Genomic DNA, 12,841 nt, shown 5'->3' on the forward strand with positions numbered 1-12,841 from the left:
CAATCAATTAAACTCAGTCGCATGTCGCCAAAACATCAAATGATCCTTTTGAGGTGTGTTTGACAGGTTTAAAAACACTTTCATGAAAAGAAGATCCCAGCTTGTTAAAGAACCCTTTTCTTCCCGTTCCGTAATACTGGAGCACAGCAAGACCAAAGCAAAATTTTAAAAGAAACGGGGAAAAAAACACCTTCAAACAACTAACACGAATGCCCTTGATTTTCGGTTCCACGATTAAAAAAATGTATCCTCGTCAGCTAAAGCTGCCGATCAGAACAAGCAGCCCCACTGCGAAGGGGTCACCAGCAAGACCCCTTAATGAAGTCCGCCCCGCCCCAAACGGTCTGACCCTGTGGGGGAAGGGTCGTTTTAGACACGGGCTTCTTTCTCAGACAAAGTGCCGTTTCCCCTCTGTTACCTCCTTCATAAATACCGATTCCAGAGAGATCTGGAAATACAGCCGGGTTGGGGGGCTGCCTGCCGCCCAAATAACCACGAATCTTCTTGTCTCGTTTCCTGCATGGCATCATTGATTCCTTAGACTTTCGGGCACCAGCAAGACTGTTCTCCCATGTACACATTTATAGGAAAATAAGATGAAAACGCGCCGACTGTTGCCCCAGGAAGGAGGCTCGAGCCGCGTGTGGACGCGCGCCCCTGCCTGCCACGTTGAGGCCCGGGTCCGTTCGACTTGGTTTAAATTTGCAGTGCGGAATACGCGCTCGGGTTAAGGCCGAATTAATCCCGGTTCAGTAATCCTGCGCATACACTTCAGGGAGGCGTCGAGGGTTCCTGCTCTGAGCTCCGGGTTTTTTTTGTGTGTGTTTTAAATGCGCCTAAAAATTAAGTCTTTTAAATCGCTGGGAGCTCGGAAATTCCAGACCACGTCGGTCTGGGGGGGGGGTGAGCACTCTCTGGGTCTAGCATCTGGGAGACACAGGTTCAAATCCCTACTCAAGGAACCTGGCTAGGCGCCGTTGGGCCGCTCACTCTCACTCCAACCCACCTTACTGAGTTGTTGTAGGATCAAATGGTGGGGGGGGGGGCAACGACGCGCTCCTTGGGGGAAGAGCGGGGTAAAACTGTATTAAATGGAAACAAAGCAAGCCCGCCCAGCCCTCCCCCCCCCCAGCGCGGCCTTGTTGGCAAGAATCCCGCCCCCAGGAGGCCCGGGGACCTTCGACTCCCACGTTGCTCGGCGAGTTCCCAGCAGGGCTCGATGGATCCTTGGAAGATCCCCGGACGCCCAGAGATGCCCGCTGGCACCACAGGCAAGGTGGGCGTTGGATTCCGTGCCTGAGCTCTCTGCAAAGGGAAACCCCGGCTGCGGTGGGTGGCCTGCGGAAGAGGAACACCACAAAGGGGGGGGGGTGTTCCGGGCACACACCTGCCCCCGATGCCCGCCCTCCTCCGAGAGATTCCTCGTGCGGCTGTTCACGTGCACGAAAACTTCAGAACTGAGACGGGTCACCTCCCGCTCCTTCACTAATGTCCCAGCAAATACAGCCGCCGCCCCCATCCCACCCCCGGCAAATTGGGCTCCCGTGCAAGTGGGCCACCTAAGTCTCTCCTAGGGCGCTGTCACGCATGCGGAATAAGGCATTTTCAATCCACTTTCAGCGCGCTTTAACAATCGTTTGCAAGTGGATTTTGCCGTTTCATACAGTAAAATCCATCTGAACGTGGATTGAAAGTGCCTTTTTCAGCATGCGTGACAGCGCCACTGAACTACTGATTTCGCAGCTTTCCTCCGAAGGTAATTTTTTAAAAAATTATTCCTTCCACCTCTCAAAGTGGCACATAGACTTTATGTGGAGACCAGCCCTGCAACTTGGTCCGGGCGCTTAGCGCTGCTGTCATCCCTGTGTTGTTGGGGGGCGGGGGCGGCTTAGGGCTGGGAGACTCGCAGGGCCACGTGGAAACGGCACGACGGGAAGGAGGTTAGAACCGGAGACCGATGGATCCCGAGCCCAGCCCCCTCCAACCACTACCGCACGCTCCATCGTGTTAGGATCGTCGCGCAAACGTTCTTGCAGGCAAGGCAAACCCGTGTCCGGGGCACCCTGTGGACCTGGGTGTTTTTCTGGTGCAGGTGACACCATCCAGCATCGCGGGCCTTACTCGACACGTGGGGGAAAGGCGGATCGACAGGCTGTCGACTCCAACCCGGCCAAGCGCTGTAGCCTTCCTGACCGCACAGTGCAGGGGAGGTTTGGCCTTGGGTTTGCGCTCTCTAGGCGGACGGACACCTTCCCCGGCCGAATCCCCGAAACTCTGCAGGGGGGTAATTTTGAGAATAAGGGTGGGGAAAATGTGCATCTTGAGGGCGGCAAATCCAAGGCAAAACCTCCCCTGCATGCTGGTGCACCCGACAAGGCGCGCCAGGCAAAGGCAAAGGGGCTTCTGAACGACTGGAGCACAATGAAGGTTTTGAGACAGAGTTGTGCGCAGCCGTTTCAGGAGCGACGCGTTGTCATTTAAGATCATCCTGGAAAAGAGCCTTCGCAACGTGCTCCAACCTTGGGGATGACAGCAAGAGATCTTGCGAGGCAGGCCGACCGTCGGATCGTGATCAGTATTATGCCCGCGCCCACGTGACACCCCCAAAGAGGCCGAGGAAACTCCAGCAAAGAGTTTGTGAGGGAGGGAAAACCTGCAGGGTAGATAGATTTGTTTCCATTTTTTTAAACTTGATTTCTACTCTACCTGTCTTCCCAGTGAGATCGATCAGGATGGGTAGCCGTGTTTGTCACTGGCAGTAGAAAAGAGCAAGAGTCCCCGAGCATCTTAAAGGCTGACCAGATTTCTGGCAGGGTAGGAGCTTTTGTGAGCCACAGCTGAAGAAGTGCCAGAAATTTGGTTAGCCTTTAAGGTGCTCCGGGACTCTTGCTCTTTTCTTCCAACAGGAACCCAAAGCAGCTTACATCATTCTCCTCTCCTCTCTCACAACAACCCTGTGTGGTAGGTTGGGCTCAGAGTGTATGTAATTGGCACAAGGTCACCCAACGAGCTTCTTTAAGAGTGGATTCGAGCCTGGGTTTCCCAGATCCCAGTCCAACACTCTAAGCACTACACAGGACTGGCCCTCAAAATGGTAAAAAGAAGAAAACATTTTTTTTAATTGCACACGACCTTACTTTCACAACATATGACAGGTCCAGCTTTTGAGTTGTTGTGGCCACATATGCAGACTCCATCTGCACTGTCAGACGAACATGCACCTGTGAAATAGTGCAGCGCCTTGTGGATAGGTTTGCTTCCAACTCCTGCGTTTAGGGTTTTACTAACCTGATTGGTTGAGAGTAATCTCATGGAGCTCAGTGGGAAACTTCTGATTAAACAGGTAAAGTGCCTATAGGATTGCAGCTTCATCATTCTAAGATTAACAGCACATGTGTGAGAATTTTGGAGGAGAATGGCACATTTGAAGTTTCCCCGGAAGTAAAAAAGCGAACTCTCTTCGAGGGGGAAGGTAGCACTTCAGGGAAGAAGTTAGACTCTGGCCTTCCTTAGCACAGGAGGCTGACAGTGTGATCCTAAAAAGAGTTACACCCTTCTATGCCTAGAAAAGGTGGGAACAATACACTGAAGAAGAGACAAAAGGATGACAGATTCCTTCCAAGAAGAATCTTTTGAGGAACAACCTACAGTTTAAGAAAGTGAAGTGAAAGCTGCACTGTGAGCAATTGGAAGAAACAAATCACCAGAGCAGATGGGATAGAGCTATTCCAAGCCACAGAAATTGAGTCCATCAAAATCTTGGCAAGAATATGCCAACAAATATGGAACACAAAACAATGGCCCACAGACTGGAAACGATCAATTTACATCCCAATTCCCAAGAAATGAGATGTCAAAGATTGCAGCAACTACCAGACCATGACATTAATTTCTCACCCAAGTAAAGTGATGCTCAAAATTTTACAGCAAAGGCTGTTACCATATATGGAATGAGAAATGCCTGATGTTCAAGCTGGTTTCAGAAAAGGAAGAGGCACTAGAGATCATATTGCAAACTTACGTTGATTACTGGAGCATACCAGAGAATTTCAGAAGAAACTCAGCTTGTGTTTCATAGATTACAGCAAAGCTTTTGACTGTGTGGATCACAAAAAGCTATGGGTGGCTCTAAAGGAAATGGGTGTGCCACAATATCTTATTGTTTTGATGCACAACCTGTACTCTGGACAAGAGGCCACAGTTAGGACAGAATACTGAGAAAGAGAATGGTTTCCAATTGGCAAAGGTGTTAGACAAGGATGTATTTTATCTCCCTATCTCTTCAGTCTTTATGCAGAACATATAATTAGGAAAGCTGGATTAAATTTAGATGGTGGAGTGAAAATTGGGGGGAGGAACATTAACAAAACTGTCAAAAATAGTGAAGATTTGAAATGATTACTGCTGAAAGTTAAAGGAGAAAGTGCCAAAGCAGGACTACAGCTGAACATCAAGAAGACAAAAGGATTGACTACAGGAGAATTACTCAACTTGAAGGTGGACAATGAGGAAATTGAATTGTTCAAGACTTTCTATTCCTTGGCTCCATCATCAACCAAAAGGGAGACTGCAGCCAAGAAATCAGAAGGAGATTGAGACTGGGAAGGCAGTCATGAAGGAGCTAGAAAAGATTCTGAAGTGTAAGGATGTATCGCTGGCCACCAAGATCAAGTTAATTCATGCCATCATATTCCCTATGACTATGTATGGGTATGAAAGCTGGACATTGAGGAAAGCTGATCGGAAGAAAGTAGATTCCTTTTTAAATGTGGTGTTGGAGGAGAGTGTTACGGATACCATGCTGCCAAAAAACAACAACAAATCAGTGGGTTGTAGATCAAATCAAGCCTGAACTGACCCTAGACGCTAAAATGACTAAACTAAGGCTGTCATACTTTGGTCACATTATGAGAAGACAAGAGTCACAGGAAAAGACAATCATGCTAGGAAAACGTGAGGGCAGCAGGAGAAGAGGAAGACCCAACAAGAGATGGATTGACTCATAAAGGAAGCCACAGCCCTCAATTTGCAAGATCTTAGCAAGGCTGTTAAAGGTAGGACATTTTGGAGAACACTGATTCATAGAGTCGCCATGAGTCTGAAGAGACTTGAGGGCACAACACACAACACCCAGGCCTATTTACTTAAAGTTGGTTTAGAAAGGTGTAACTCTGTTTGAGATTGTACTGTCAGCCTCTAGGGTTAAATAAAAAAGAAGACTTTGGCAAGGGAGACAGAGGGCAGTGGGCTGCCCCTCAGAATCACCTGCAAACATTGTGGGACTGAGTACATAAAACTGCAGTCACTCCCCACCGTACAAGCCCTCGTCTGGATAGAGATGCCCATTTCCCTCTGCAGGGCTCATTGATCACCGCTGCCTGAGGTTGTGCACCATTTAGCCATGCCTGGGTGGGGAATCGACTGCAAGAGCTTCCACTGAAATCGACGGGCTTTCCCCGAGCATGCTTAGAACCAGATGCCGAAACTGTTCCCAATCAATCGACATACCTGGTTGTGTGTGCCAGAGAGCGAGAGCGCCTCAGGTCCTGCAAACGGAGGGCCCTGGCTTCTTTGACTGAGTCAGTCCGTCTCATGGTGGATACCTGGTTTTGCATATATAGCATATAGGTCCCTGTGGGATTCCCCCTCCTCCCAATTCATGATAATCTAGGAGAGTTTGCTCGCAAATACCATGCGATTTGCATTCATATATAGCAGCAAAGGGTGCTTTAGCTACGCAATATCTACATATTAACCACAAACACGATCGCAGTAAAGGTCCATGGAAACTCCAAGGGGCTCCTTGTTTATCTGTCACCCCACCAGTGGCTGCAGCTACCCCGGAGGGGGGGGGTCACATCCACGACTGGATTAGATAGGTCTGTTCGCTTGGTTGGATTCTGTATTTATTCAGTACCATGCAGCATTGCACAGGACTGTAACACACCTAGCGCGATCTCTTGCATTTCTTTATTTTATGTTTTAAATCTCGGCTTGATTGGGTCTCAAAATCACCTCCTCTCTGTTTACCTGGACGGATGTACCTTACCCACTTAGGTTACAGCTTCTTTGACCTGAAAACGTGGTCCTCTGAAAACGTCGTCCACAGTAGCAATGCGAGCCTAAACAGAGTTAACACCCTTCTAAATCCACTGAAATCAATGAATTTAGACGGAAGTAAATCTGCTTGGGACTGCAGGGTCATATGGGCGAAAACACATATGCACATTTGTCTCATCTGAATCCTCGAAACTCTGCATGGGGGCTTATTTTTGAGTTTTAAGAATTTGGCTGGGGGAAATGTGCATCTAGAGAGCGGCAAATCCCAGGCAAAACCTCGGGATATTCTTCCTCCTTCGTGCAGTTGTAGCCCTGTTCTTAGGTTACTTTTCCAGGGCCCGACACGCTTATCGGTCTGTACGAACACACACACACACTATTAACGGCAGCCGCGTAGGAAAGGGACTGCGGAAGACTCTTCCCAGCACTCCAGAAAAGCGGGCTTGTGATTCTGACCCACAGACTGAATTTAGTCCCCGAGGAAGCTTCCCAGCCAGTTCATCTCGATTATGACCCAGCTCAAAAAATTGCAGAACGATCCATGTTTTACTCAGAAGCACAGCTCTGGAGGAGACGTACTTCTTAACGTGTGCGCTGAATGGCAATTTTACGCGGGGTTGCCCTATTCATCCAAAAGGTGTGAACTTAAACACGCTTGGTTTTTACATTTAGATGCGGGATCGCACCCGGGCCAACAGGTATTGCAGGCAAACGCCGTTTCCCTGGATTAGAGAAGGGACTTGCGATGCTATAGAAAAAACTAGTCCGGGTTTCATAGCAAATCCGCTGAAACTGGCTGTCGTTCTATCGGTTTACTCAGGAGTAAATAGCAGTGATTTCAGTGGAACAAGCCCGAAAGGAGGGTGCAGAAGAGAGCTGCTTGAATGGTCAGGGTCTTGTGTGTTTCACGGGGGCCCGCGGGCGCACGCTTCCTCGGGAGAAAGTCCCGCGGCCCACGCAGCTGTCCAGATGTTCGAAGCGTCGTTCCCCACGCGCCTGAAAAGCAAAAAGCGTTTTAATCGCCGGGAGATCCAAGCACGCTCCTCGCCCAGGCTTGGAAAGGCCCTCGGCGGGCCTGAGGTCCACAGGCAGCCGCCTCTGCAGGACACGAAGGAAGCCCCGACTCTCCCGAACGTCTCCCGGGGAAATCCTTTCCGCCCTTAAGGCGCTCCTGGGTTCAACAGCTTCCACCCCTGGCAGGGTGGAAGCGCCGGGGGGACCCTTCGCCACCACGAGTCTCTGCCCCGAGGCGCAGGCTAGGGCTCTGCTCTCCCCGCCGCCCTGAATGGTCCCCCCCGTCCCGTCCAATTGCTCTTTAGCTGTTGAACTGCGGAGTTTGGCGGCGCCTTTCTCATGCTAATCCGCCCCATTCAGCCGCCCTCTTTGAGGCTATTTGTAGTGGAAGAAATCTCCTTGTTTGCCTGCCGCATGATTAATTGAGACGGGGGGCTCGCTGTTGGGAGGGGGGGAGAGAGGGGGGGCGGCCTCCGAGGCAGCGCGCCCGGGGAGCCCGGCCAAGGCGCCGCGCCGCCGCCGGGGTCCCCCGAAGGTCGCCGTCGAGGGAGGCGGGGAGCGAGGGATCGCCTTTCTTTGCGGCCCCATTGATTTGCCCCTGATGAGAAAGCACCGTGAAAGGAGGGCGGAGGAGGCTTGTACTAAACGCCCCCTAAATACTGCAATAGAAAAGCCTCAAGCCCCCCCTAAGCGACCCCCTCCCTCGATTAGAACTACCGCCGTTTCTCGAAGAAAGTGTCGGCTCCGTTTTCTCTCCATCCCGGCTGCGAGAAGGTCCTCCCGTTAATGCTGTCCGTTTTTAAATTACTTTTTGGGCGGAGGGTTACGTTTTTGATTCGTTTCAGGCGCCGCCAGCCTATTGCTTTTCTTTCTTTTTTAACCAGCCCCAATTCTTCGGCCCTAGGAAATGTATTCTTCCAGGAAATATCTGCGCCCTTTGTGGAGACGCATGAAATAAAAGCAACAGCGAAAGAAGATGGGGGGAAGGCGAGGGTGCCACTAGTTCTTTAAAAAAAAAAAATTAAAGGGGGGGGGCTTGATCTCTCAGAGGCCCCGGGGATGCAAACAGAAGCTGCCCAAGACGATTCTTCCAGAGATGCGCCGGGAGTTCCGCGCTGGGAGCTGGCAGCTGCTGCGCGCACGTGGGCAAAAAATCGCTCCGAGAGGCCCCCACGGGACTCCCAGAGCACGTCTAGAAGGGCCCCGCACAGCCCTCTGGCGTATGTGAGACGGGGCTCAGGCTGAGAAGCCCCCCCCCCCGTCGCCACCACCCCGTCTTCCTTTGTCCCGGAGACACGGTTTCAATGTTTCTGGCTTGAGGAGGACTCTGGAGGCTGCATTCAGACGTGCACAGGCAAGTCCGGCGCTTATAAAAAAGCGGTTTCTTTTGGATGGAAAAGGTGTGAGCTTCTGCGTGTGCGTGCGGAGTGGGGGGTCACTCCTTCTTGGCTGGGGTCCTTCCCGCTCTTCGCAGACGAGCAGCTATTTTCGCCAGCGCCGCGCCTCCCCCCCCCCCCCATGCATCTTCCTTCCCAAACCACGTAATTGCAAATCGGCGCTTCAATTAAACCACCCCAGTCTTTTGCTGCTGGCTTCATTGCAAATATTTTCCTTTTCAAAAAAGGAGCCGAAGAAGAAACTGTTTTGCCTTCTTTCTTCTCCCTCTATGCAGGGTAATTGATAGGCTCTAGGAGAGGTCAGGATTAGCATAAGAATTAAGAGCAGTAAATTAATTTAATATTCCGTGCACATCTTCAATTATTCCTTCAGACCTTTGTCTCCGCGGCTGGCAGCGAGAAGGTTCAGCTGCTCTTCAGCCAAACAACATCTGTGCAGTTAATAATTTGATAAATAGCTCATACAAATAGTTTCTGAATTATCTGCCAGGCCGGGACTATTCAGGGTTGAAACAGTTGGCAAGGCCTCCAGCACCACGGCTTGCCTGCCGATGGGCAGCTTTCCTTCCTGGGGATGGACTGTGTCCTTACGACTCCGCTGGGCCTCTTCCCCCCTGATCTTCCCATCTTCTTAATCAGCGACGACAACCTGTAAAACAATCCATGGGCAGCAATCAGCCACAAGGGTGGCCCTAAGCTGGTGGGTGGCTTCATTCCCAATGATTGGGGAAGGGGAGGTGAAAGGCTTTGGGGACAATCGGTCTGGGAGATTTTCCTGTACCAGCCTCACCAAAATGAATGGGAGCCATCCCCAAGATCAGGAAAACTTCCTTGTGGGGCTTGTGCTCTAGCGGTTAGTTTCACACTTCTGTTCATTGGCAGTTAACGGCAACATCCAGGGACATCTAGTAAGGGTGACTGGACTTTACACATCTAACACCATAGATAGAAATTTAATTTCATCTCCACTACTCTTAAATGCAACAGCAGTATGAATTCAGCATGATTTCAAAGGAGATATCTGATCTCAGCTAGAGTTTACAGACAAATCCAGCTCTGTTCCCCTTGGATTTGGCCAGAACTATGGGTCCTTTCCTACTACAGACATTATCATAGCTAGAAAGACAGTATTACAATCAGCTACTACACTTTTGAATGGGTGGTTCTCCTTTATATATTTGCGCTCCTCCTAGAAATGTCACAGGACGCTTCCACTCTGCTGTTCCTTCTGCTCCATAGGTTTTTGGGCCATACACCTATAAAATCTGCCAACTGAGGCTAACATTTGGAGGATCACATTTCCTACCTTAGAAAAACTGGGCAATCTTCATGCCACAACACTCTGTAATTTTGTTATTTATAATAAGCTAACATGGCTACTAGTCTTGAATTTGCAAATACGAATGAGCCTTCCATCACAGATTTTTGTTTTTAAAAGACAGGATTCCCCCTCCCCCCAATCACCGTCAGTGTCAAACTTCGAATAAGAATGTGTTTACACTTTCAGTCTTTAAGAGCTGGGAAATCAAGTGATGCTAATTGAACTAATATACATGCAGCTATAAAATGGCTCTGCTTTAAGGAAAAAGCAGTTCACCCACTCTGCCATAGCTGAAGAAGCTGCAGGATTTGAGGCTTTCACATTTTTCAAGGTTCATGATGAGACAGACAGACAGACAGACAGACAAACTTCCCCCTCTTTCTTTCCCTCCTACTAATTTTTAAAAAACGTAATGGGGTTTCGGAGACAAACTAATGGTTTTGTTCATATATGGTAACTTGCCTGTGCCAATCAGTGTATACATCATGTTGGGGAACTCTGCCTCAGACACACTGTGGCTTCCAACTAGGGTTGTGCATATCAATAAACCCGAACCAAAAGTAAATCCGAAATTAGCTGTTTCATAATTTTCAGGATTCAGGTTTGCCGGATACCAAAACCTGGGGATAAAGACCATCTCTTGGAATCAGATTTTTCATAGCCACAATAAAGGACTGCTCACAGAATGTCATTTGCCACCAAAAGAAATGTTTTCCGTGCCTTATTTCTCTTGAATTTAAGCCTTTTTTCACCGTTTGGAAGCTCATTTGCATGGACATCATGCAAAGCAACCTAGAAACGAAGGCAGCCCCCAGACTTTGAGGCACCAGTCTGGAATCAGTCCTATAAGGTCTACAGTCTGTAGTTTTTGCTGCAACTGGCTAACATGGCCGTAGTTCTGGCTTTCTTTTTTCCATAGTCCATATATGATTTCATAGCAAACTGGACATGATCCAGTCAAGCATTTTTAAACCCCACCAGTTTAGTTAAACACATGCTCAGTGTTGAAATCGAGGAGGCTTGAAGTGCTTAACTTTGTCTGGATTGTTTCCTAAGTTTGCATTGTAATATTTTGTTTGTTTATATATAAAGCAGATGTATGCAAGAGAACAAACTCTGTTCCCTCTTAAATATGACACCTTTTTGATGGATACTTGAAGTCATTGAAAATGACACCCCAGCCTTGAATAAAAAGTAAATAAACAGTCCATCCTTGCACTTTGAATGGTGTGGTATCGTTGATCCTGAAACACTGGCAAACATTCCTCAAGCAAACATCCTAATAACAAACCACTTTCCAGATCTCTTTGAAAAGACCGTGGTGTCAGGCATGTAAGCAACTGAGCTTATTAGAGCTGGGCAGACATCACGCAATAAAGAAATAAATAAATTACTAGGAGTGTTCACTCGAGTTTAGGATGATGTCCTCGATCTTTCTTTTGTGTTTGCTCACTGTAGACATGTGATAAATAAAGTTCTCATCATGCTACTCTTGTGGAAAGAAAAATCTGAGCTCTTTCACTGAAGAGCCGTGTTTGGGCTAGAATCGACAGATTGTATAGCGAACGGGACGCAGCACGGCAACCCAGCAGTGGGGCAGACTCCCCCAAAGTCCTTTTGCAAAGCCTTCATACGGCAGGCAATTAAAAAAAGAAGAGGACAGGGCCTGACCTGCCTCCTCACAAGCAGCACCCTCGACAGTTTGATTCAGTTGCTTTGTCTGAATGTAGTTGTGTGAGAGCCGTGACCTCCGTTAATAAATTTTGTCTAATACTAACTGGACGTTCAGTGCTCTAGAGGAGGCATCAGACTAGACTGGAATTTAACTGCTTCCTGCCTACAAACCAGAACTGGATTATACAACCTTGAAGGCCTCTATTGAACCACAACATGGAGCTTCATGCTTCTCTTCTTTATCTCAGTTCATATAGGGTGTTTCTGTATGTGTGTGTGCGTGTGTGTGTGTATGTGTGCATACCTTATATTTGTAGCTCAGGATAAGTGAAACATCTCCCCTCCCCAATTATTTGGTGTTCAGCTCTTTAGATACTCAGTCAAGGGCCAACTTCTGGACTCTTAGGAGCCACTCTATTCTCCAGAATGTGGTCCTTATTAGTAAAAGTGCAGATGAATTAAAAAAAAAAATTCCTTAACCAATATTGGGCATGTTTATCTAGGACCAAATAGAAATTTTCCAGGGGCCGCATCCAGCCAAAAGGCAGACCTAGTGGTCTATCCCACATAGTGAGGGGCTGATGAAAAAAAGACAGCTGCCTTCCCCATGGGGAAAAGAAATTGGGGAAGTGACTGCCAATGAGACTGGTAATGTCTTCTGCTTGAATTGATTGTATTACTGTTGATTACAGACAGATTTCTGCTGGACTTAAAGCTGTATATGAAGCTGACTGATGCGGGTGTGTGTGTTTTTCCTGGAGGGTATGCAGCCTTATTTAAGTCCCATTGCTTTTATGAGAGAGACTTAAATGTGTTCTTAAATGCCCTATTGAAATTGCTGGGACTTAAAAGTGCCTGTAGTATTTATTTAGTTGCTTTTGCTACTACTTTTAGCCAACAAATTAAGCACAAAAGCATCTCCTCCCTAGCAGCTGAAGTGTCAGGAAAGAAGACTGTTCAAGGTGGGCTGGTAATGTTGCTTCTCTTTTGCCCTAAACATGACCTCCTGTCCTTCCAGGGCTGTTTCCGTTGTCTTTCCCTTGCTGGCTTGATGGGCTTTGAAGTCTCTTCCTTCCACAATGTGCTTCTCACGGCTTCCTCCATTGTTACTTTTCCTGTCCTCTTTCCTTGGTCAGCAGGAGTTTTGAAGAGGTGATCCTAATTATGTTGTTCCCATATTTCATACTTTATATGCCATACTTATTTTCCTTAGTACTTTGCAAAATGGGCAGGCAGTTCAAACATTATCAAGTATACCTGTTTGGATCCAGGGCCCTAACCCTTTGACCCATGTAACAGTCAGGTGTGAATTGCAGGTTCCCTGCAATTCCTGCATGCATGGGGCCCAAATCATATTGCAACTGTGGTGTGCACA

This window comes from Euleptes europaea, chromosome 17 (genome assembly GCF_029931775.1).
Source record: "Euleptes europaea isolate rEulEur1 chromosome 17, rEulEur1.hap1, whole genome shotgun sequence".
Lineage (NCBI taxonomy): Eukaryota > Metazoa > Chordata > Lepidosauria > Squamata > Sphaerodactylidae > Euleptes > Euleptes europaea.